General features: G+C 40.5%; 1 long non-coding RNA gene across 3 annotated transcripts in view; it reads right to left on the reverse strand.

The window, feature by feature from the left end:
• Positions 1–27,349, reverse strand: part of LOC113619001 (uncharacterized) — a 93,405-nt gene that overhangs the window by 2,209 nt on the left and 63,847 nt on the right. The window contains exons 3-4 of one of the 3 annotated variants that reach the window (XR_003432241.1): positions 9,606–9,723; positions 7,660–7,701 (exon numbers count right to left, since the gene is read on the reverse strand). The exons of 1 other annotated variant lie outside the window; for it this stretch is intronic. This is a non-coding gene — a long non-coding RNA (uncharacterized LOC113619001). Of the gene's footprint in view, positions 1–7,659; positions 7,702–9,605; positions 9,724–27,349 lie in introns of those variants that run through there. One more of the 3 variants, XR_003432239.1, reaches the window with a different exon arrangement.

Consider the following 27,349-nt stretch of genomic DNA (forward strand, 5'->3'; position numbering starts at 1 on the left):
GAATAAAATTGGACCCTCCTTCACATTATATTATAAAAATTAACCTAAAATAATTAAAGCCTTAAATCTATAAAGTCTTTAGAAGGACCATAGGGGTAAATCTTCATGACTGGTTTGGACAATGATTTCTTAGATACAACATCAACTGCACAAGTAACAAAAGAAAAAATAGGTAAATTGGGCTTCATCAAAATCTAAAACTTTTGTGTTTCAAAGATCAAGAATGTGAAAACAAACCACAAAATGGTAGAAAATATCTGAAAATCGTATATTTGACGAGGGACTTGCATTTAGAAAATACAAAGAACTCTTACACGGCAATGATAAAAAGACAGCCCAATTTTTAAATGGGCAAAGGATCTGAATAGACATTTTTCCAAAGAAGATACACAAGTGGCCAATAAGTACATGAAAAAATACACAACATCATTAACCATCAGGGAAGCATGAATCAAAACTGTAACAAGATATCACTTCACACTCACTAGGATGGCTACAATAAAAAGACTGATAATAACAAGTGTTGTTAAAGATGTGGAGAGGAACTTCCCTGGTGGTCCAGTGGTTAAGACTTCACCTTCCAACGCAGGGGGTGCAGGTTCGATCCCTGGGTGGGGAGCTAAGATCCCACATGCCTTGCGGCCAAAAAACCAAAACCAAAAACAAAACAGAAGCAATATTGTAACAAATTCAATAAAGACTTTAAAAATCGTCCACATCAAAAAAAAAATCTTAAAAAAAAAAAAGAAGATGTGGAGAAATTGGAACCTTCATTCACTGCTAATGGAAATGCAAAACAGTACAGACTTTGGAAGATTCTGGCAGTTCTTTAAAAAGTTAAACATAGAGTTACCATATAACCCAGGGATTCCACTCCTAGGTATATCTGCAAAGGAACTGAAAACATACATCTACCCAAAAACTTGTACACATATGTTTATAGCAGCATTATTCAGAATGGCCAATAAGTGGAAACAACACAAATCCCTATCAGCTGATTGATGAATAAACAAAATATGGTATATCCATACAATGGACTATTATTCAGCTATAAAAGGAATGAAGTACTTGATACGTGCTACAATGTGAATGAACCTTAAAAACATTATGCTAAGTGAAAGAAGCCAGTCACAAAAGACCACATATTGTATGATTCCATTCTTACAATACATCCAAAATAGGCAAATCTGTATATAGAGAGATTAGATTAGTGATTGTCTAGGCTTGGGGGTAATGGAGGGGATGGGAGATGACTGCTAAAGGGTACAAAGTTTGTTTTGAGGGTGATTAAAATGTTCTAAAATTGTAGTTATGGTTGCACAACCCTGTGAATATACTAAAAATCACTGAATAGTATGCTGTAAGTGGGTGAACTTTATGATATGTGAACTATATCTCAATAAAGCTATTAAAAAAGATGCAATATAGGGACTTCCCTGGTGGTCCAGTGGTAAAGAATCCACCTTACAATGCAGGGGACGTGGGTTCCATCCCTGGTCGGGGAACTAAGATCCCACATGCCACGGGGCAACTAAGCCCACACGCCACAACTACTGAGCTTGCGCGCCTCGAGAGAGCCCGCATGCCACAAACTACAGAGCCCACGTGCTCTGGAGCCCGCACGCCACAACTACGGAGAGAAAAAACCCACACGCTACAACTAGAGAGAAGCCCACGCACCACAACTAGAGAGAAGCCCGCGCACGGCAACAAAGACCCAACACAGCCATAAATAAATAAATAAGACGCAATATATTGTTTAAAATTCAAAGGTAATCAGAGTATATAAAACTTGGCTATGTTTTGGTAGTTTCTCAAAAAGTTAAATATAGAATTATCATATAACACAATAATTCCACTCCTAGGTATATACTGAAGGAAAATGAAAACATATATCCACACAGAAACTTGTACATGAATGTTTACTGCATATTTATAATAGTCAAAAAGGAGAAACAGCTCAAAGACTCATTAGCTGATGGACAAATCATGATATATACAGTAGAATATTATTCAGCCATGAAAAGGAACCAAGTACTGATAAATGCTACAACTTGGATGAACCTCAAAAACATCACGGTAAGTGAAAAAAGCCAAACACAAAAGGTCACATATTGCATGACTCCTTTTATATGATATATCCAGAAAAGGCAACTCCATAGAGAACAAAATCAGATTAGTAGTTACCAGGAGATGCGGGGGGAGGGAAGATGGGCAGTGATTACTAATGGGCATAGGGGTTTTTCTCCAGGGTGATGAAAAAGTTTTGAAACTGGAGAGAGGTGGTCATTGCACAACATTGTGAATACACGAAATGACACTGAATTGTATACTTTAAAATGGTTAATTGTATGTTATGTGAATTTTACCTCAACTTTTAAAAATAGAAAAAAAACTTGATTATTAACCTCTTTCCATTAAACCAAGTATTCAACGAAATGAGAACATTAAAATCATCAGGGTTTAGCATCTCATTCATACAACATATCTACCACAGACATGTATAAAAATTGAAATATACTATTACAGTTAGAGTTTATAGCTTTTTAGGAGAAAAAAACTTTTTTAACAAATTTTGTTCAGATCTCCCAACATGAGGTGTTTTGACATGTTATTTCAACATCTGTAATAATTATTATTAAAAGTGAAAGTGCTTGTTTGTGAAAAGCAATAACAAGTTTTCCTCAAGCATGTTGACATTGCAAAGAATATCTGAGGTGTCACTTTTTGAGATGTCATTTACTATAATGAACAAGGGATATTTAGCTCATTGCTAACATGATGGACATGCTCTTACTCTTGTCACTAATATGTTTGGATCTAAGACACGTATTTAAGTAAATTCCTAGAAGTTAGTATTCGCTGAAAATCGTTGCAAGTGGATAGAGTGTGGCATCAGGAGGGGGTCTGGCAGTGGGCTGTGGGCAAAGATCCAGGTGGGCTGGATATTTTAATCACCTCCTGTATTAAGTTTTCCAGGCCACCCATTATATAGGCCTCTATTACACATCTCACACCTGAATAGGAACTTTCTCTGATTGGGGACTCCAAGTCTTACAACAAGACTGATGTGAAGTACAGTTTTGTCAACGAATTGGCTATCTCATGTTATCATAACAACAAATACAATTCAGGGAAGCTTACACAACCTCAGCTTCATGAAGTTCCTAGAATGATTGATTGTTTCTTTTCAGTAAACTTTTTTTATCACCTTACGAATACTTTTTTAATGACAACAGATGGTGAATTTATACAAATTACAGGCTAGAATATAATGAATACAAAACCTATCTAGATAACAGTTAGAAAAGTATCACTTACAAAAGTAAATCTGATTCAAATGGCTAAAAAACTCAAGCCCCACATTTTGATAATTATATGCACCTTTCAATGTGGCGCATCTAAACCCTGCCCCTTAGTCAGGGAACTATTCAAGACTACAAAATATTCAGTGACCCTAGCGATCAGCAACCTGCTTTGAGTCCTACAATCGAGCACCACAAGGTCTTGTTGGGGACCCAACCTCACAGTCAAAGTCTGTCCACACACACGTACACACAACCTACCCGTTGGCCCCTCTCTGGGGCCTGGAAATGCACACCCCAATGGCAAGATAGGCCCTTTGGAGAAGGGGTCCGAAGAAGCAGCTTGTGGAGGCCTGGGAAATGGGCTTTGGCATCATTTGGTAGGGAATTCCACTGTTCAGTATCCTGAGCATGGTTGGGGGGACGGGGGCTCGGGGGCTGGGGGAGAGAGTACAGAGGCAGCACTAGGTGGTACATGCCCTTGCCCTGGTGGACCTTCACTCTGTGGGGAGGGGACTAGCTAGAGAAGGATATAAACAGGGGTTCTCAAAAGGTGAGGCCCGGAGGATAAGAAGAGTACTGCCTCAGGCTAATGTTCAGCACACTTTGTAGAGCTTTTTTTTTTTTTTTTAATTTATTATTTGTTTATTCTGGCTGTGCCAGGTCTTAGTTGCAGCATGTGGACTCTTCGTTGAGGCGTGCGGACTCTTAGTTGTGGCATGCATGCGGGATCTAGTTCCCCGACCAGGGATGGAGCCCAGACAGCCTGCATTGGGAGCGCAGAGACTTACTCACTGGACCACCAGGCAAGTCCAACTTTGTAGAGCTTTAACAGTTCCATTAACCACAAATTCAAGAACCATTTCACTTAAGATTAGCCTTATCCGAGCGCGTTCAAGGAAAGGAAGTTACAAGCGTTAGAAAGTCAAGTCACCAACCTCTCCCAGGGCAAAGGGTGTGTGTGTCTCATGGGGTTTCTGACCAGATGTTTCGGAGTTACTACTCTTGTCTCTCTAAAGCCTAAAGCACTGCTCAGCTGTTTCCCCAGGAAGGTCACGTAGCTAATGTTGGGTGCAGGGGAGGTAGGACATGGGGAGAGTCCCTGCCAAGGGGCAGTGGGTGAATCCAAGGTTTCCATCTTTTCTCCAGTCCTAACCCACTTATTGACCTGTTCCTCCTCGTTGCTGTCCCCTCCTATTCACGGCAAATGCCCTCAGGGTAAAAGATGTATCCGTTCACCAGCGTGTGCTTTTATACTCTCCCTGTTCTCTCAAAGCAATTCCTCACTCTCTTATTAGGTCTTTGATGTTCTTAATAAGATGTTTTCTATATTTTGTCCACATGTTTTAGTTGATTTTACAAGAAACTTGGGCTGAATTACAGTCGACTATCACTGACAGTGGAAATCCCAAAATGGCTTTCAGATACTTGTTTTTTAGGCAAATCGTGTTTCAGCAAAGGGACCCCGTGTACAGCTTCAAGTTTCCCTGGACTAGCTTTGAGAATGCATTCTTTAACAAACACTTGTTAAACCAGCACTGAGTGTTGCACTATTTAAAGCACTATAGAAAACCATGGAGAAGATACAAAACTGAAAAAGATGCAAGTCGTGCTATCAACAGAATATCGTCTTGAGGGGGCGTCAGACATGTGTGTAAATAATAAAGGAATGAAGGAGGAGGGCAGAGTACGGAAAATGAACTGAGTCTGAAAGGAACAAGCCTTGAGATGACAAATTGGAACAGAAATATCGTGTTTTGGGAAGACTATAAATCAAAGGTCTCAAAATGGTAGGCCACAGACTGAATTCAGCCCACAATCGTGTTTTGTTTGGCTCACACAGCGTTTTAAAAATAGGAGATTTCCCATTTAAAAAAAAAAATCTGGATTTCCATCTTCTGAAAACTCAGAAGATCTGGCAACCGTTCTCATTGCCAACTGGCAACCATCAGCTGGGGCGAAGTAGACACAGCCTCCCTGGGGAGAGCTTAATTTCTCCCTTTGGCTACTTTGCCCATCAGTCCCCCACCATCATCCTTCACACCCTGCATGTTTCACTTTCTCAATCTAATGAAAAATGGCCTATAAATGCGGCTTTCAGCCCTTCTCCTTGGAATCAGTGAATTTTTGGCCTTCAAATCCACACCCCCTACACACACACACACACACACACACACACACACACACTTTATCCCTATTTTTCGTTATAAAAAATCTAGACAATAAGGCCTTACCACCACCACTTTCAGTCATTTAAATAAATGTCCTTTCTGTAGGTATGTAGGTTTATGATCTCTGTATTGATCCTGTCCCCACAGAGATGAAGAAGTGGTGTATTTAAAGATCTGCCACTCTTTGTTCTCCCCCAAAGAGAAGAACATCAGGCTCTATCTGTCATAGACTACGGGGGAAAGAAAAGAAGAGAATACAGCTCGCACTGGAGAATGATCAAAGGGACACTGAATGTGGGAGTGGGGAGAGTTGAAGGCTGGCAGCACAGAGAGAGGGAGGGTTACTCTAAGGGGCTCCATTCGAGTGTACAGGAGCTGTATTGTGCTGATGTCTTTGCCAACATTACCTGATGGCCCAGGCTTCCCTGAGAAAGATCTCCCACTGCCTCCCTTCCCTTCTGAGTGCTTTCTGTGGATGTGCGGGGCGGTGGTGAGGATGACCTCTTTTTGGTAGGAGCTGAGCTAAGGAAGACTTGCAGGTACATTCACTGAGATTTCAAAGCATTTTTATGTCTGATGGTTAAATATAGTTGACACAATAAAACCGCATACAGTCTGAAGTCAGACTAACCTGGCCTTGAGCCCTGGCTCTGCCCCTCCTCACTCTGCACCTTTTCCTCTGAAGTTTCAGGATAGCTGTGAGAATTAAGACAATATATATGCAAATTGCTGAGGACAGTGCCTCATATACAACAAGCACTCAATAATTGCTAGCTTTTATTATTGCTTCACTTTACCTAGGATCCACAAACCAGTAAGAATGTTATTTGGGGACTTTGCCAGTCTTAACTATAACCCTGCATCAATAAGAAACCAAGAATGAAATGAGTAGATAAAAGCTGGTATACTTGTTACATCATGCTTTACATGTGGAAGTCAGAGCATAGTTTGAAAAATGGGGAAATTTGCAAGTATAGGGTATGACCATGTGATAACTGATTTATAAATAAAATGGTAAGTCATGTCGTTCTCTTTCTCAGTCTTCTGCATAAACTGTAAAACGTTGGCTAGGCCTCAAGCATGGGCAAGAGAACTTTAAGCACACTCAGGGTTCGGCTGGCCATTCCAAGCTACTGTGTGATACTCTGTTCATACCTCGACAGTCGGCTTTTTGAACCCTGGCATCTCATCCTGTCCCTGCCTCTGGTCTTATTCATTTGAAACCTATATCTGTGTCTATTCTGACTCAAGCTTAGATCTCCTCAGCTTTTTTCAATATTAATGGTGAGTCTATATTATTATTTATGATGACTTCAGGCTTTATCCAAATGCTAATTTATTCCCCTAAGTCATGACAGACTGGATGCACTGACCACAGCACTCTCCCCAATTTTCTTTCTGTTTGAAGCTCTCCATCACCCTTCCTTCCTAAAGTTCTTCCCTTAGGGCTTGAGTTCCCAAGCTTCCATGGGGCCTATACTTACCTGAGGACAAGGGTAAATTTTTTATGGAAGGTTAACATGCATCCAAAAATAGAAAACTGCACAAATCATAAGTGTACATCTCCATAAATGCTCACAAAGTGAACACAGCTGGGTGCCTGTGCCCCGATTAAGAAACAGCCGCAATTCCCTCTGCCATTCCCCAGGAGAGAACTGCAACCTAATAGTTTAGACTGACTTGCTTCTTTTTAACTTTCTATAAATGGAATCAAACAGTACAGACTTGTCTTTCCGCCGACTGCTTTGCTCAATGCTATGTTTGTCAGATTCATTCATATTGTTACACGTGGTACCCATATTTATTCCTGTTACCGTATGTATTTCCTTGCTTGAATGTAACACAATTTATTTACCCACTTTCCAACTGATGCATATTTAGGTTGGATCCAGTTTTTTGGCTATTACAGGTATAGTTTCTATTATATACTTCCCCGAGTCTTTAGGTGAATTTCTGTACATTTCTGTTGCGCAGGTATCTAGGAGATGGCTGGTTCCTATGCTTTGCAAGTGTTCAGCTTTAAAAGATACTGCTGCGGGCTTCCCTGGTGGCGCAGTGGTTGAGAGCCCGCCTGCCGATGCAGGGGACACGGGTTTGTGCCCAGGTCCGGGAGGATCCCACATGCCACAGAGGGGCTGGGCCCGTGAGCCATGGCCGCTGAGCCTGCGCGTCCGGAGCCTGTGCTCCGCAATGGGAGAAGCCACAGCAGTGAGAGGCCCGCGTACCTCAAAAAAAAAAAAAGAAAAAGATACTGCTACACCATTTTCAATGTGGTCACAACAACTGACACTCCCACCATCTGTGTATGGGAGGTCCAGGTGCTCTGCTTCCTCCCCAACTCTTGGTGTTGCAAAGCCCTTCTTAATCCCCTCTTAATTTGTGGTGCATAACCCACCCACCTCCCACTCCACTGAGACAATTTTCCGCTTCCCATTCCACCCTCTATCCTTGCACTCCCAGTAGCCCCATCTTAGCAGCTTCACTGTACTAATTAGTATTTACATTAAAACTAAATTCACCCTTCTATTTCTGGTACTACTACCTTATATGCACTATCAGTAAAGAAATGACATTACACACCACATAATCTTCTTAGACTTTCCATATTTAACTTTTCCTAACTTGGAGCTGGTTGATTAAACAGTCACAGACATGTATGTACATCTGGTGCCAGTGCTGTGAATGTGCAAATTTTATAAACCTTCTATTTCAAACTTATTGCTGTGTTCGATCCTAAAATATAAAGAACGCTTTTAAATGATTAAAAATAAAGTGGATGGGAAGGAGATAGCAATATTAGACTTACTGCTTTACAACAAGAAGTATGACTTCGATACCATACTACTGGAGGTATAGAGTGAAGGATTAAAGCTTAATGCAAGTGCATGATATCAAGTCCCTCTAAGATCTGCTTCTTATTAAACTTAACCAAAAGAGACTTCACTCACGTCCTTCTTCTTAAATGTAGTTCCTTTTACTAGAAAAGAGATCACGTCAATTCTTACGTATTCAATTTGTCTGAAGCATTTCTCAGTGCTAAATTCAACTTTTTCCAAAAGCAAAGGAAAGATAAGACACTTCAAAGAAGACACTTCAGGTAAGACTTTTTTTTTTCCAATCCCCCCCTTCGTGTTCACTTATTCTTCTTTATTTAAATGTTTGAGCACCTATTTAATACAAGCAGAAGTATGAGGACTAAAGTAAAGGATTAAAGCATGCCTGGTTTCACATAACATACGGCTTATAAGACAGAAGTAGTAGATACTCAAAAAGGAAACCTTTATTTGTAACCCCTGACTTTTTTTCTATTGATATATATATCAGTAGAAAGAAAAACACCTTTAGTTTTCTCTCTCTTCTGGATAAAGGACTTTATTGTTCACTTGAACTACAGCAAAGTAATTGCAAGTTTTCTTCCAGAAATAATTTCTCCCTTGATTAAGAGATTTCCATCTACTAGTTTGTGTACCATTACGCATTTTCTTTAAAATCCGGTTTGATTATGCTCCCTTTCGGAAATAATCAAAAGCCAGAGTTTTGTTTCTGTGTAACTGAGTCTCTGTCTCTCTCTCTTTCTCTCTCTCTCTTTCTATCCCCTCTTTCTCTCTCTTCTTTCTGACTGTGAAGGCTAGGAAAAATGGACAATGGTTTGAATTCCTTACATAACTCAGTATTCCAATTTGAAGGCAAATTATAAATCCTTCACAAGGGATCTATTTTACCATCTGGGGAGCAAGAATACATCCCTTAACTTTAAGCAATGATTTTGAGAACTAAATTTGGGCTTATTTTCCCTTTGCCATTTTTATAACTTCTGTCTTTAGCAAAAGAAAAACGCATTATTCCATTGATTCAAATTAAATGCCTTTCTTGCAGATAGCTGTAAGTCTGTTAGACTCCTGAACTATCATCTGTGGTTTTTAATTGACTTTTTCTAGACTTCATTTAACCACATATACACAAGTCACTCTATTCACCCCATGAGTCATGCAGTTAGGTCCTATTAACACTAATGGAATTTATATGCATGGGCACTGAGGGAGAATAAGCCCTTTAAACACCTTTATAATGGAACAGTTTTGTTTCTTTCCATTCCTCTTCACACTCCTCTGTTTGGACTTTCTCTTACCAGCGTGTGCTCCTGAATTAATGTAGCTCTGATTTCTTTTTCAGCTCTTATACTTTATTCTTTATGGAACTCCAGTTTTCAGAGTAGGACTTGACTTCCCCTCTTTTATTGATCATGCCTGGAAAAAGCAGCATGATGAAATCATTACTACCGTATTAGATTTTCTGGTTTCGGAGTGAAATTCAGATGTTGCTTTCGTTCCAGTCCTGTAATTTCCAGCAAATATATTTTACCCACAGACTATTTTTTTTATCCTTCTGAAGACTTAACTAGACAGAAGTCAATTAAGATAATGAATATATACCCAGGAGGCTAAAGATTTTTCCACCTTACAATGAAAATAAATAGGCAGGTTTTCAGATTCTCCCACTGTATAATGTTTTTATTTGTTTCCACTTTAGGGAAGCTTTTTAAAATTTTTTAAAAGTACCTATGACATAGGACTTCAGCCACATATTCAAATTTAGAGCAGGAAAATAAACAGTGGCATAGGAACTGTAAATCCACAGGAAGTAAAGCTACACCTCCAATGCACAGGCTAACAGTCACATTTTTGTTTAGCTCTTAGAAATGTATTATTCTTTATTGTTCTTATAACAGCTTTATCGATGGACTTTACAAGCCAGCTTTGTTTTCCCTTCTCATTTGTAAAGTGAGAGACTGGATAAGAGTATTCTGACTACGCACTTAGCAGCGTGCCAGACATACAGCAGTTCTTTGGCTCACATGAAATTGCCATTTTGGTAGATCAAAAATAGTTGAATAAGTGTTGGAAAATACCGGATGAAAACACCTGTTTAAAAAAAGCAAGTGAATGAATGAAGTCTCTTTCAAGTCTAGAATTTAATATTTATTCTGTTTTCAAAAATTAAAAATATAGAGTAATCCGTCTAAGGTAGTAAAAATATACAGCAAGCAGTAGAGTTTTCTCAATCATTTGATGGAATAAGACTCTAAAACTGACTGGACTCTGAACTTTACCATATAAAGAGATGATATTCTGATATATTTGTGCATTTGGAAAATGAAATTTATATATGACAGATATCATGGCACATGTGGAAAGAATTGAGGATAAATATATAATAAAATGAATAAGTAAAAGTTCATAAAAGACGTTATGCAAAAAGAAACCAAAATTATGGTATATTACTTAACTGTCAGTGAGTAATATTCAGATATCACAGTAATTTGATCTGATTTACCCCAAAATATTATCTGAGGATGTAAACGTCAATACCAGCAGGAACAGCTCAAAATGTTGAAGATTAGGTCTACACTCTGGAACTAGGGGTATGAAAGGGCATGGGGGGAATTGCTGCTTGTACTTATGAATTTTTAAACTGTGGGAAAACCCATTGATGACACACCTCCCAATAACATGAATTCCAATATAATGGAATGAATTGGTGATTTGTTCCTATGCTCTGTTCTAGACTCATCCCAATTATTTTACTACCTTCACAATACTGCCATCCCATATTATAGCCAACTGAATTATTTTAGACTCAGTTTAGAGTGTTATGTGGGATTTTATACCCTTTGCATTTTAACTTTGTACATATGTTAGTTTGATATAAATAAAAATTAATTTAGAAAGACTTGAATTTCGTATTGAACCTATCCAAGTTTTACTCTTTTAAGAACTCAACTCCAAGTTGGAAGATGAGAGATTAGAGTAGAAAAGAAGGAGAACCCAGCCCCCTCCTGGGTGACTTTGAGTTGACTTCCCAATATTCCTTTCTTTCTCTGATTCCTCACTATTTCCTGACACCTTCTTCTCACAGCTGTCTGGCCGGATGGGATAGGGCACTTTAGGTGTATGGCCAGAATGAATGGACAAAGAAAAGAGGATTCAAGTTTCTTAGTTTTCCTGCAGTAAGCCTCAGTGCAACCTCATTATTTTGACATTAAATTTTGCGTGAATGCAATGAAATAATTTTCATTATATTGTAGTGATATAAAAAGTGTGAGAGAGTAATAGAGTTCATGAAAACTATGACTTTGTATTCACTGACTTTCAAGGTTGGAAAATTTTAACTCTGCAATAATGTATCTACAGAATTTTTCATTAATATATTCTCCATTATGTCTAATTCATTATGGAAATACATCTTTATTAGAATAATTAATCAGATCAAATAGTTTGGGGCACATTCTGGAACTGTGATGTCTGGAGTCCTTGTATGCAAAGGTGAGCATTAGGCATGAAATATGGTACTTAGTACTTACTTAATCAGAAAAGCTTTTAGGTTCAGTCTTGGAGTTGAAGGAGAGTCATAATGAAATAATGGCTTTGAACGTTAGCCCTCTGATGACTCAGGAGAGAAAGGAGCCCAGAGAGTGGGGGCCAGAGTGGAAGCAAAATAATTCAAAGGGGGAAAAAAATAGAATTGATGATATTCAGAAAGAAAGACCTTCAATGGACCCATGTCTAAGTAAGTCTTCCCTGTTGGCCAGAAGTGGCAGCCCCCCATCCCAGGTCTCCTGAGAGTCCCCTGGGGGTGAAAAGCTACAGCAGCCCCACAATAACCTTGCACTCAAGTCCCAGTTGGAGTTCCAAGGTGCTGGCCATTGGCGTCCTCCTACTTCATAAGAGGTGCTTCCAGACCATTGCTCTAACTTGCTCATTCACAAACCCTTTTCCTGTGAGTCCCACAGCATCACAGCATCTTTTTGTAAGCATTTTCTCAGAGAACAAGCAAAGTGTTCGGTGATTAGGAGTATGAACTCCTAAGCTATACATCTGGGTTTTAACCCCAACTTCTCTACTTACTGGGTGTGTGACCTGGGCAAATTCCTTAACCTCTCTGGGTCTCAAGTTCCTCATCTGCAAAATCAGAAAAATAATAGTACCTGTTTCATAGAGTTGCTGTGAGCATTAAATGATTTATCCCATGAAACAGAACAGCGCCAGGCACATAATACGCACAATGTAAACACCAACTGTTGTTAAACAGGCCGAACTCGGTAGAGCTCGCTCGCTCTCTTTCTGTCACTCTCACACACACACAGACACACACACACACACATATACAGTCCCTTTAAATCCAATCTAAGAACTAGTTTCTTCCTACCCTTTGGATGAAATTGTGAACTGGTCCTATAACTTTTCCATCATTTTCTTCATGACTCCAATCACTGTCTGCCCCAAGAAGTTATTTTTGAATAGTTAAGATATCCAGTAGTGTGAAAGCATCAAAATTTCCACCTTTTATCTAACATAGAGACTTTCCTCTACCAGTTCAAAACCCTTTAGACCTGGAAGGCTTTGTGTGGTGGACAGAGTGGGAGAAAATGGTAAGTGTCAGCTTTTATTCTCCCTCCTAATTTCACCTCCTTCTATCCCAGCATCCTGTCAGCACCCCTGACCTTTCCAAGGTCTGCACTAAGGGAAGAGGGTATTATGGGTAAGCCCACAGTGATGGTTATGATGGCTGGTGCCATTGTGATCTGACGTTGGAACACTCTGAGCTTGGCAGTTGATTCGAGCTGGAACTTTCTCTAGCAGAGTGGTTTTGAAGTTTTCTCAGAAGTCTACATTTTTAAAAGGAAGGGGCCTTTTTCTCTGCTGGTCACTAATAACCCCGACTCTAATCCCCTGAGCATTTGGCAGTATACTCCAGACTCTCTCTGTTGGGGTTCCATGACCCTCCAGCTAGTCCTCTTGGCAAGATGACTTTTAAGTTGGCTCCAGGCTGAGTCTGTTCCCCTTTCCCCTGTCCCCAATCCGAATGGTTTCACTTGCTTCAAAGGAAAACTCATGCATCCTTTCCTTGCAGTCAGTGAAAGTACATGGTTCTTCCTTTTAGTCTTCTCAGCTGTGTGTCAGTATCAGCACACATGCATCCTCAATTCCAGGGGACATGAGTCAAGTTTCCAGGTGGGCTCCTGGAAGCCCCTCTCATGTAGATTACAGTGTGAATGTGTACAACCCAAATACACCTGCTCCCTTCGCCCACAGGAGAACTGGTTACTCATACCACAAGGCTCTCGCCAAATATCTTTTCTCCTAGCTTATTGACCTCCATCATATAGCATGTCCTGAAGGGACAATTCAGTACCTACCTTGGTGCATGGTTGTGACTGGGCATGTACTGTTTTGTTCTCAGCTTTGGAGCTTCAGCCAAAACTGTGATTGGAAGTTTCCTATCTTACGTGTGTCACACTTGTTTTTAACAACTGCTCACCTCCAAGCCGCTCTTCGCATTCCCTGAGGTCTTTGACTGCTAGATCAGTCTTATACATCCAGATGCCTCTTTCAGTAGAGGGATTTAAATTATGTGAATTTAATTATACACGCTTGTGGAGTAAGGAGTGGGGATGGTAAAAAGATAAATAATTTAAACAATGCCCGCAGTTCTATGGCTGTTCCTCTCAATGAATTTATAACCCCATGTAAGCTTGAGCTACAGTAAGATCTGCTATTTCTTAGGACATATTCTGTTCTTGACACTCTCTTATACTATGAGCATCTCACCTTACTGAGCATGAGTCTGTTATCTAAGATACGTGTTTTTCATACAACGGCCCCTAAATGCAAGTCAACAATTGAATGCGGTTCTTAATGAAGAAACAGTGATCTTTTCTAAAGATGGAGAGAAAACTGAAAACAAGCTTGTGTAAAAAGAGAGAGAAAGAGAGAGAGAGAGAAGGGTGACTGGCTCATCCTGATTTGCTCAGGACTTCCCTGGTTTCAGCGCTAAAAGCCCCATATCCTGGGAATCCCCCCCACCAAGTCCCAGACAAACAGGAATGGTTGATCACACTACCAGGAGAGTTCAAGCATCAGAAGGAACAGAGATTCTTGGACGAGGGTGAGGCTGTGTCTGAGCACACTCCAGCCCTGCTTCCATCTGACTCTCCCCCTCAACATCACTCTCTCCCAGGTCACCTCCTGCTTTTCTCATTGCTTTTACCTCGGGTGACAGAAAGAAATATAAGCCCCAGCTGAGTCTTGACTTAAGCCAAAGGACTAGAAAGCTAAGTTACTAATATTTTATGCAAAGTTTTTTTTAAGGGATTTCTAGAACTTTTCAATGTATGTCTCTCAGACTCTTTTACACCACAAGGAGGAAAAGGAAACGAACCACAGATAGCAGAGTGGTCTACCCTTACCCACACAATAATTATGGGGAAAATCTAGTGTTTCCTGTTCTTGGCCTAGCCTACTGAGCCATTTTGTCTTAGTAAGTTACTTAACCCTATCTGGGCCACAGTTTTGTGTTGTTTTCAAATAAACCTTTTTAAAAAGAGATAATCTATTTTCTAGCTAATCCATTGAGTGATGGTGAGGGTCAAATATGGAAAATGTGATCATTCATGTGAAAAATTCCTACTCAGGCCTCTTTCCTCCAAATCTACAGGCCACTCATGCTACCAGCACACTTCCCCTAGTCATCTGCTTACCTTTTCTATCCCAAACATTAAAACTCGCTTGTCTGAGATTTCTTAACATTTGTTTCATCGTGCGTGTCAAAAGAAAACCAAACAGTGTAAAAAGAAATCAAACACTTGACTCCTGGGTGAAGGTAAATTGTTCAAAGTTAATAAGTCAATTTCATATTAAATAAAGCATCTTTAAACAGAAACACACATAAAACAAAGTTCTGTATTGATTGGTTGATGAGAATGTGACCAGAGGCTCACAGGAACCTGGCCGTATATTTCCCTTAGGTTCAGTATTCAGTAACTCAGAGTTTTATTGAACACAGCTACCACAAATAACAAGAATTGACTGTGTGTGTGGTGTGTGTGTATGTGTACATACAACAATAAACAATTCTTTTCCTAGGGCCAATTTTTGGCTGCCTCGATATATATATTTTGTTCCATAAGTCTTTAAAAAGAGGATAGGGTGATCCTTTCAATGGGGAGAAAAATTTCTAGATGATCTAGATAAACACAGAGAACTAATAACACAGAGGATGAACTTGCAGAAGCCAGAGGACTAGTTAGTATACTAAATTGACAACCAGAAATTCCTTGCTGAAAGTGGATTTTTTGCGCTGCTTTGGACTTCTGTCAAGTTACTCAACTAACATAAGACGCCTTGGGAAGTACCTTAACTATGCATTGACTTTATCTAGCCATGTAGTAAATAGTAGGGAAGTTCCAGAATTGACAGTGTGGATTGGAGGCAGGATGAGGGAGGTGATCTCTGGGAAAGAGAAGCAGAGCGAGACTGTGAACTCCGATTTGCTGTTATAATTACAAGTTAACTAAACTCTTAATCAGTTAGGTAGCTTGTTTCTCAAAATTAAAAAATGAATGTTGCCGCTCAGCAGCATTAAACTTTGAACCCCAGCTCCACTATTTTCTAACTTAGGAGGCCTGGGCAAGCCACTCAAACTTAGTTTCCTCATTGGTAAAAATCAGGAACTAACACCTACCTCAAAATATTGTTTATGTGTTCAAATGATGTAGCCTGTGTATAGCAATACGACACTGCTGAGCCTACAGTAAGTTCTCAGTAAGTGACAGCATTAGGTACATTCACCGGCTTTATCTTGTTCTTCAATAGAGAGAAACTCTTAGCTAACAAGTGCACCAAGATAGGACTCTTTCAGCAAATATTTTAATGCTTTGAAAAGAATATGAGGATTGGGTGAGTTTCATTTCAATTACAAGAATCATATTAATATTCAATCCCTGCACCTTTTAATGTCATAGAAATGTGGTGAGGAAAAAATAGCTTATTTTCAAAGTTTCTAAGGACAGGCATTTGGAAACCAGCTCAGAATATCTTCTAGAGAACTTTGGCTGAGGAGAGCATAATTTTGTCACTGAGGCTAAGGGTGAAATTTAGAGATTAGAAATCTAAAACAGAATGGATCGACACGTTCACGTATTCATTTGTCCACTCGGTTATCACTTACTGAGTGTTTACCATGGGGCAGACCCTATCCTAGGCACTGGGGATTTAGCTCTGGAGAACACGGACATGAGCCCTGCCCTGTGGTCTTGGGGGTAGAGAGGAAGAGAAAAGCATAAAACAGTTACACAACTGTACACAGCAAGAAATGTTGCTCACACCAGGACACGTGTGATCCAGTCTCAGCCTTGTTGCAAAGAACGTAGTCCAGGAACTAACAGGTAACTCCAGGGAAGAAATACTTATATTCAGCAACACATCCACAATTTCCCTCTCCTCGTCACTTGCCTCACTCCTTGAAACCACAAAATATCTCAGCCCCCAGCCTGAGGCCACATCAGTCCTTTATTTCTGCTTTGTTCCCCATTTCTCACCTCCCTGGTGTCTTCCCCACTTCCACTTTCCCCCCACAGTATCTCAAAATCCCCCTACAAGGTGTGAGAGTGGAACAAACAAACCAGCACACTCTTTAGCAGTTGAGAGGGAAAAGGTCAGGATCATTCTATGATAGAAAATTTTATTTCTGCACAGAAAGAAAGCTACGGTGTTTCATTGAAGTGTCCAATAGAAGCCCTAACCAGACTGGTAAATGGAGAAAGGTCCCTGGGAAAATAACACTGAAGTTGAGACTGGAAAGAGAAGGGTTTAGGTAAGAGAAGGAAGCAAATCAGAAATTGTGAGTGAGAGAGAAAGGCGTGGTGTTGGAGGGACAAAGAGAAGGTTAGGTAACAATGTGATCAGCTCAGCGCAGAGCAGAGACATTTGGAAGATGAGGCTGGATAGGCAGGGAGGGGCCTGGTCATGCAGGGTTTTTATTCCCAGAGCAACAGGAAGCCACTCATGAGTATTTATTTCATTTTTACGAATGTAAATACTCTTTATATTTTTCAGATCAAATTTTATTAGTATTTTGGTAAATACTATTCTTTTAAAGTCAAAATCTATGATCTTTTATTCTGAACCTCTCTTATTCACTGTCACAATATTCACGAAGGTTTTTATTTGGGAATGAGAGTGATCTGTATCCACTCTTTTTAGTTTAATTCACTCTTATTTAGGGGAAAATAATTATATAGGAAAAGCGAATATATTCTCCATCTATGCAGACTTATCCTAGTCTGACTTGCTATAGACTCCGTACTGAAACAAACACCTCAACTAAGTTTGTTCTAAGGAATGTAGCATAACTGTAGCTCAAAATGTAGCTCTCCTTGACTATATCGTGAAACCCAGAATGGACTTGTGACATAGGTTAGTTTTTAAATATTCAAATCCACCAATTTTTATCATCCTCTGTGCTTGTCACAAAGATTCCTTTTCTCTGTGCTCACAGTGGGTGATTGTGTTCAGCAGGAAAGAAACAAGTCTCTCATACTATTCTTTGCCTAAACACCTGGTTGTTCAGTTTTAACAAGGTGACTGTTTTCCACCATAACTCAGCTATTTTTCCACTTGGCTGGATCTCCCTGGACCTTACAGTAAAAATCTATGTAACATTAGCCTTCCTACTAACACTATGCGGGGTTTTTCACCTACATCACACCACTAATTTATGGGTGATTCTCTGAATAATGCAAATGGGGATTCCTTCCTCTGCTCTTCCTTTTAAATTTCTATTAGATATACCGAGAGGCAATGTCATTCAGATCTTTTTGGTTCCGTGTTCTGTCTCAATCTGTATTTCACTGATTTCTAAGCACCGGTAGAACTCTTGCATCTACTACTGGCTGCTTTCCTAGTTTATTGTGTATTTGAAGTAACCATAAAGTGAAAGGCTTTTCCAGGTTTCCTTATTTATAGGATTAGAATAATGGATGCCACTTACCTTTCAGACCAAAGTCCTGTCAAATATAACTAGCTATGAGGAGGACGGTCCACATTTGCTGTCACCCTTCTGAAGACTATAGAAATGCACTGGAGGAATGATCTCCATGTTGAACCACCGGGTTTCATATTTTATGTGCAGCAGTAAAGAGTCTGCCTTGTCTCTACTGAAATCGTTCCCAGTTTGAGAGCAGATGGGCCCTAAACACTAGCTAAATAATGACCGGCTTTAACCATTCTTAATTAAATGGAGAACTTAGAAGTTAGCCACAATGTCTTCCTCCCCGTCTGGACATAGAGGGAACAATATTATAGACTTTGAGGTTTCAAAGAAAAGTATTGTCCTTAGACCCAGGGAAAACGGCCCTTGTCCCGAGCTTCACGCTGATGAGGGCCCCTCTCTGGCTCTTATCCAGACCTACCCTCCCACTACTGCAGGTGAAGGGATGTGCCCCCTCAGAGCCTAAGCTTACCTTCTGGACCACTTTCTGAATTCTAGGACCACAGAATTCCTAGCCCAAATAGTCCTCAATCTGCTTCCAGAGTTTCTAGGCCTAAGGTGACCAAGGGGCAGCTCTCGGCAAGGAGGTGTGGATGAAGCCTAGACATGTGATTTGGGGCATCCGTACCATGTGCACATGAAGCCCTCGGCTATATGGAACAGAGCCAGTGATGGGAGAAGAAGGGGGCTGATTTCCTTTACATGTCCCTACTCTGGTAGGAAAGTCCAGGTTAGCGGAAAGAACACCTCCTGTTTAACAGTTTGTTAATTTGATTTACAACTGATGAGTATTTAGATATATGATGGGTGGGCCTTATTTATATTCTTGCCCCAAACCTCACAAATGTGAGGGGTGGGTCTTTAGAAGAACATACTGCATTCAGAGAAATCATTGACTAATGATAAATGGGGAAACTTAATATTCTTTTCTAAACACAAATCACTAAGACTATAATACACAAGTTGGGAGAGAGAGAAGGCAGAATAAAGCACCATTTAGATCAAACAGTAGGTTCAATCTCTTTTTAAGTTGTGCTCTTTGTTCATAAAGCATGGGGAGCCAGAGAGAACATTCTTCTCTCTGCCGCAAGAATTCCATCTGTAGAACAGAGGCTCCCAGGCTGCCAGCTGCTCTTCACTCCCCTGTTGTAAGAATGCAGCTGAGGTTGAAAACTTGTCACCAAGTTGGAGCCAATATCCACCTGTCCCTCTTGTCAGTCTCCTTCTGTAAAGTCTTCCTGGGATTTAAAAACTGGAGCCATAAAAATGGGATTTGCCTCTTTCTAGAACAGCTAAACAGCATGCACGCGTGCATCGTATGTCCCAGGATGACGGTGTCTCTTTAAAATTGTGATATTTAATAAAATAACAGCTGTGCTGGATGATGAATAGCCATTACACGTATTCTTTTTTTTGCGGTACGCGGGCCTCCCACTGCTGTGGCCTCTCCCATTGCGGAGCACAGGCTGCAGACGCGCAGGCTCAGGGGCCATGGCTCACGGGCCCAGCCGCTCCGCGGCACGTGGGATCCTCCTGGACCGGGGCACGAACCCCCGTCCCCTGCATCGGCAGGCAGACTCCCAACCACTGCTCCACCAGGAAAGCCCATTACACGTATTCTTAAGAATTGTTTTCTTATTCAAATCATTGGGTGTGGATGTTGTTTTTTTCCATTTTTAAAATTTTTCTTTATTCATTTTTTAATTTGTTTTTATTTTTTGTTGTTTTGTATTTTTTATTACTTTTGGATGTTATTTTTTAAGTAAACCCCCCCAAAAAAAGAATAAAAGAAGAGAGATATTCACAGTTAAAATTTACATAAACATTCTTTCAGTAAATTGTCTACTACTCAAAAATAAAAAATAAGTATAACTATATATGTCATGAATATATGCTTTTTTCCCTATAGTAGGAAAGAAAATGCTTTTGTATAATATGCATATTAACATACTATTATTTTTTGTCCTTTTAAATTTTTAAAATTTAACATACTCTTATTTTAATACCTAATATATTTTGAAAATATATAAATCCTTAGGGGATTTTGCTTTGATGTTTAAATTATATTTTAAAACATGTTTATCTTTTCATCAGATCATTAATAGGAGGAAATGAATATGACATATGTTAAAAAAAACTTTAACTCTTTGGAAGAAAAATACTATATAAAGGTATTTTACATAATCTCAAACCTTTTGTCTAAAGTCAAAGAGTGGGTTTAGCTAAACTCATGAGGCAAAATTCCTTCAGGGTCTAAAAAGTGTCATTGGTGAGTGGAGAATCACCCAGGCCCCAGCTGTGGACCCATATGCAAAGCCCCAGTGCAGCAGAAGGGAACAGGGTGATCTGAGTTCCAATCAGGTCACTGTTGGGGTACAGTGAGCAAGTCATTCATACATCTTGGGATACTTTCCTTGTTCCATGATTACCCCTGTTGCAAACAAATGCTGTTGTGTGTGTGTGTGTGTGTGTGTGTGTGTGTGTGTGTGTGTGTGTTTTAAAACAGCTTTTTAAAACAGTAATCTGGGGGCTTCCCTGGTGGCACAGTGGTTAAGAATCTGCCTGCCATTGTAGAGGACACAGGTTTGAGCCTTGGTCCAGGAAGATCCCGCATGCTGCAGAGCAACTAAGCCCATGCGCCACAACTACTGAGCCTGCGCTCTAGAGCCCACATGACACAACTACTGAAGCCCGCCCACCTAGAGCCCCTGCTCCGCAAAAAAGAGAAGCCACTGAAATGAGAAGCCCGCGCACTGCACGAAGAGTGGCGCCCGCTCGCTGCAACTAGAGCAAGCCCGTGCGCAGCAAGGAAGACCCAACGCAGCCAAAAATAAATAAATAAAATTAATTAATTAATTAAAAATAAAACAGTAATCTGTTCAACTCTCTCAATGCAGAACTCAAGAAGAGAAGAGAAAGAAAGTTGACTTCTACACTTCTCAGCACCATGTGGTTGTTATTTAGGAACCAGAGTTAGGTCATCAAGTTAGGTATCAGGTGTGCTAACTTTATTCATTTTGATCATACGTATATGGATTTCTGAAAGGACATCTTTTTCACATCTCTTAACAGTGCTGAAGCCACATATAAGAATAGTATACCACGCCATTAGAATAATTACGATACAGGAGAACAGTAAGAGCCAGCAGATAGACTAGAGCAAGATGTATCACATCTATGAACACAGAATTAATACGGCAGAGCCGTGGAGAGCAGATACTTACAGCACACTCATCATCTCCTTTAAAGTAAAATCTTTAAAGAGGGTGTCCAGTTGAGAGGTTTTGATTGAGCTCAAGAGAATGACTGAATAATAATATTGATCCAATTCGGATATACACTGACCTTTGGAAATCTTTCCAATTCTAATTTTTAAAAAAGAAAACATATATTTCTCTATTTGAGAGGTAAAAGTGGGTATGCCAGGGGAACTCCCTGACGGCCCAGTGATTAAGACTCTGAGTGAGCTTCCAATGCCGGGAGCCTGGGTTCTATCCCTGGTCAGAGAACTAGGGTCCCGCAAGCTGTGCGGTGCGGGGAGGTGGGGTGGTGGGGAGGCGGGTATGCCTTGGAGAAAACATACTGTGGACTTACAGAACCTCTCAACGTATACCTTTTGTTCCGCTGACGCTGAGATCAGAAAGTAATAAAGGAAGGGGATTACATTCCCTGACTCCATTGGGCTTAGCTATTCCTGCAATAGAGCTTATCAAAATGAGAAATTGGCTGGGAAAGTCACTTTTCAGTTCTCAACATTTCAGTCATGGAAAGTGATGCAAACGTCACAATCACATTCTTCTAACTCCCTGATTTGTTTTTTCTCGTGCATACCACTGTTTCCTTTGGAGAGCAAGTAGCAACTGGAAGCCAGCTGCCGAGGGTTAGTCGGTTCAGTCCATTCACTTACTTCACACTCTTCACCTCTCACTTTTACCATCATCTTCACCTTTAATGCCATGAACTTCCAACATATACCAGGGAGCCAGGAAGGGCTTTGTAGTGAAGCTAAGGTTTAACAAAAGGTAAACCCGTTCCATCCCTTCCTGTATCAGAACATGTAGCTCTACCTAGCAAAGAATGACATCACCTTTTAAATGATACACTGTACCACAGAGGAACCGATTTGCAGGGCAGAAATAGAGACACAGATGTAGAGAACAAACGTATGGACACCAAGGGGGGACAGTGGCGGGGTAGGGGTGGTGATGTGATGAAATGGGAGATTGGGATTGACATATATACACTAATATGTATAAAATGGATAACTAATAAGAACCTGCTGTATAAAAAAAATAAAATTCAAAAAAAGTAAAAACAAAAAAGTGATACACTGTACTCAATCTCAATGTGAGCGCTCAGTACTAAGTGTATGTGTTAAATAGTAATAACTTAAACATTTGCTCACCATAACATCTGTGTGTTCAAATAATACTGACTACTAAAATTTCACCACACATGTACTCTCCTACCACCTCTCCTGCACAGAAAGCTCATTCAAACTTAAGTCTTAGCAGCACTGGAATGTGTGTATTTATAAGATTATTTTCCAGTTTCTGTGGAGAGCCAATTTACACACTTGCAATAATTTCAGTAAATAAATAGACTGTATCCCTCCTACCACAGTCTTCATTGTGAGTCTATTATATACAGCAAGACTATTTTATTGATACTGACCATGCCACATGCATGTGTATATGTGCATTGATAGTGACATAGATGTAGATGCAGAGAGCTGCCATTCATCCCATGCTAACTATATGCCGGGCAATGTGCAAATCATTTTACCCATTCATGTAACAAGTATTTGTTGAACACTCCTGATGTGTTGGGCACTTGGGTTAGGTACGAAGTGGGTGAGAGCTAGTCCTCGTGAAGCTTATAGTCTAGTAGAGACTATAACATGTAAGAAAAACGTCAGCCAGGCATCTAAGAGAGGGTCTGCCTCCGTGATAAAGTAGCCTTTCAGCTGAGACCTGAAAGAGAGTTCAACAGGTGAAAAGTGGGGACAGAATGGTGCTGTCAGAGGAAACGGTAAGTGAGAATGCAAAGTAAGCCTGAAGAATTAAAAAGAGCTCAATGGAAGAAGCAGAGTGGTTCGTGATAATGTTGGAAGAATTACAATGGCCAGGTCTGGAAGGCCTTTTTTAAGCTAATTAAGACACCTGGACTTTCTGCTGAAGGCAGTGAGGAAGAGTCTAGAGGCTTTAAACAGGCTAGTGGCACAGATCTGCATTTCCCAAGAATACTCTTGCCTCAGTATGGAGCGAGGGTTAGAGGCAAGGGGATCAGTTAGAAGCCATTGCAACTACCCAGGTTGGAGATAACCGTGACCTGGACTAAGGTGCAGAATTGCAGAGGAGCAAAGGGAATGCATTAAAGAAATTGATGTGTTAGTGTCATCAAGACCTGGGGACAGATTGAACTACAGGGGTGGAGGGTAGGGGAGAGAGGTATCAAGGTCTCAGCAACTGTCTGATGGGTGCAACTGTGCTGAAGAGTCAAACCAGATCCTCCACTCAGGGCACAGCCAATATGTCCTTTAATGTCGTGCCTCAATGATCGCAGTTTTCCATTTGGAAGACAGATACTCCTAGGGTCCCTACAGTGAGGAAGACTCAAGGCACTTTCAACTCAAGAGCAAGCGCTATCTTCACTTCACACATGGAAAAAAACTTATTTGATAAAAAAGGATTATTTCTACTTCTTTCCTTGGCCTCATCTGAACCTTCTGTGAAGGCATGTGAATAGAAATTAAGACACAACTTCCAAATGGGTATAGTTTTCTAACATTATCCTTCATGGTTAAAATTGTCTTGTTTTGCTTCTCACGTACTCTGGATTCTAACATTAGTTTGAATTATTACCAGGAATCATAGAAATATGTGGTTTTGAGAGTCCAATGAGCAGACTCTTAAAAAGTATTTAGTTTCTTAGTGATCATGTTCACAGCATCATTAAAGCTAAAGTTCATGAGAAGCCAGCAGAGCCTATTTCAAAAAGCAGCAAAAATCTATTCCAATAACTTCCTGTCAGCTTCTAAAACTTGCAAATTAGCCCTATAACAACAGTAAGGGGTTGGTGTGAAGGGAAAGATTGGAAGTGACCCCACAAAGCACACTTATTCGTAGGATAAAATGCCATGTCTTTGAGTGTAGGTAGAAGTTCCTATAGATCGCATGTGGCAATGAAGAAAGTAAAGCGGAAGAGTGACAGCTGGCACATTGACAACGCCATTTTCTCTAAAAATACACACAAAGTCATTGTTAAGATGGCTTGATGGTGTCTGTTGTCAAGTCCACTGATGTCATTATAAGAATCAACTTATTGGTGAGAACTCCCTGGAGTAGAGTTCAAATCTCTGCCTCACATGATAGGGAAAGATACAGGTGGAGTGGGGACATCTGGTGAATTCTTTTTCTTATTCTACAAATAATGTCCCCAAATAATGCAATGCTGATTCTTCAATCATTTACAGAACGAAAACAAGAAAGAATTAAAATTTAGGACAATGTCATCCAAATGGCACACATACACAGGAAAAGCAAACCAAGGCAAGTAACTGAAGTTTTGTTCCAAGATGACAATATATAAAAATAGGTTGTCTACGAGACTGACTGAATGGCAGAGATGGGTGTTATTCACAGCTGACCACGGGGAAGAATACGGAATTAGGAAGTTGAAGTATCTAGCAGAAATGTATACAGATACACAAGGCTATGCACTCTGATTGCCCTAAAACACTGCAGAATTGCTTTACTTTTTAGCAAAAGTGTTTAACTCCTTGTGTGTTATTATTTTACAAATGTGAAAATGTACTTGTTATTCTTGGAACCAACTCACAAAAGATTGTCCCTGGTGGTTTTTTTTTTTTTTTTTTTTTTTTTGCGGTACACGGGCCTCTCACTGTTGCGGCCTCTCCCGTTGCGGAGCACAGGCTCCGGACACGCAGGCTCCGGACACGCAGGCTCAGCGGTCATGGCTCACGGGACCAGCCGCTCCGCGGCATGTGGGATCCTCCCAGAGCGGGGCACGAACCTGTATTCCCTGCATCGGCAGGCGGACTCTCAACCACTGCGCCACCAGGGAAGCCCCTTGGTGGTTTTTATGTATATGGAGAAGAGCTGGTGTCAGGTGAGCAGCGTCAAAAGAACAGAGATCACCATCCTAATCAAAGGGAATGAGAGCGGTCAGTAAATCTGCTTCCCTTAGGCAAACCACAAAACCTCTTACTCTTCCCTGAAAAAAAATGATGTAGAGATCTTCTTTCCCAGGATAAGCACTTTAAGTCGCAAAACTCTACAAGCCAAGCTTCCAAAATATTATTAATATTGATGAGTGAATTCACCAAGGGCTCAATATAATTTTAGTGCTAGCAGAAAAAGTCATGATGTCATCTATTTCAACAGGAGGAAGAGAGGAGTGGGGAGGGGGAAAGAGGCAAAGGAGGAGGGGAGAAAAGAGGAGGAAGGAAGGAAGGAAGGGAGGGAGGGAGGGAGGGAGGAAAAAGAAGAATAAGGACAAAAAATAAAGATTCACAAAAGGGTACGTAATTTATAATAGAGTGAAAACAAACCGCCTTAGTTCTTATGAAACCAAAACTTACTTTTAAAGTTTCCCCAATAATAATAATAATAATAATAGCAAAATCTTACATATACTTTGTGCCAGTCTCTGTTCTAAAGGTTACACACAAATTAACTCAGAGGTACAATTTATATGCCCACTTGACAGATGAGGTTATTGAAGCACAAGGAGATAAGTAACTTGCCCAGAATCACTAAGCAGTGGAATCAGGATTTGAACCCAGGCGGTTATGCTTCTAGGTCCTTCTCACTATGTCCTGAATATTTATTATGTCACTGGATACAGTGCTACTGCAAGTGCTGGTCCATGGAGTATTTGTTACTGGTCCACAATGAGATGAAGCACTTGCACAGAACACAAGGACTAGGTAACTAAACACCGCTCAGTTCAGCTGACTTTGTTTTTTTTCAGTAGATTTCCTGGATGAAAGAAGCAGTGCACCTAACGTATGGCCTAGATCAAGCTGCTAATCTCATCTCTAACCGGTAGCAAACAGTTCACGGACTAGTAACAGTCCTTTGAGCAGCGCAATTCTAGAAGATTCCCTTCCCTGGATGCAGAATTGGGAAGGGAACTAACATTTTTGAGCAATGAAACCACACTTAGCTTTGTCCCTATGCTGTTTGGTCCTGAAAACAACCCTTTGAGGTGGGTGGTGATCAACAAGCTGAAACTGAGACTCAGGGGCTAATGAAATGTCTAGTCCCCAGTCGCACAACCAGTAAGGGTTAGAACCCAGATCTGGCCAGTTCCCGTGCCATGCTGGACTAAGGATAAGGAACAGAGGAGGTCCAGCACTCTGGAGATGTGTGAAGTAGGAAAATGTGGGGTTTGGTTCTCTAAGCTTCCCATTCTTATTTCAACACCATCCTTCCAACCCTTTCCTGCTCATTCACTCTCCAGAGATGCCCTCTCTTGACACATCTAGTCAGAAGTGTCTCCCTGAGTACCTTTCAAATTAAGCTAGATGATCTGTTTAATCATGTTCCTTCCAGCCTGAGCAAAGACGAGTTTTCCTCTGAGTCCAATTAACATGTGCCCGTTTCCAAATAAGGGCAAACGACAATGGAATGTGAGTTTAATCCCACTGCATTCCTATTGGGAACACAATTTTACCTTTAGGAAACAACAGTGCTCCCTCCCTCATCTCCAGGGTGCCTGTGGAATGGAGGCGGGTGTGAACGGGAATTCATTGCTTCTCTTTTTCCCACACGGGTGAAGCAGTCTCACGCTGTCCTTCCCTGGTACTGCCCTGGGTGTCTAAGGAAGCCACCAGGTAAAGGACAGGTGAACCACAAAATCTGCAAGTTAGAAAGACAACTTTCTACCTGAAGAACTTTACCCCCGAGAGATGGTCATCCAAGTCTGCATAAACTTTTGTGATAAGGAAGTAGTCACTTTGAATAGCAGAGCATATCAATTCAGTGCAACTCTATGGTTACAAAGTTCTTTCTTAATATT

Source organism: Aethalodelphis obliquidens, unplaced genomic scaffold (genome assembly GCF_003676395.1).
Source record: "Aethalodelphis obliquidens isolate GAN/ISIS:26980383/991018 unplaced genomic scaffold, ASM367639v1 scaffold6, whole genome shotgun sequence".
In the NCBI taxonomy this organism is placed as follows: domain Eukaryota; kingdom Metazoa; phylum Chordata; class Mammalia; order Artiodactyla; family Delphinidae; genus Aethalodelphis; species Aethalodelphis obliquidens.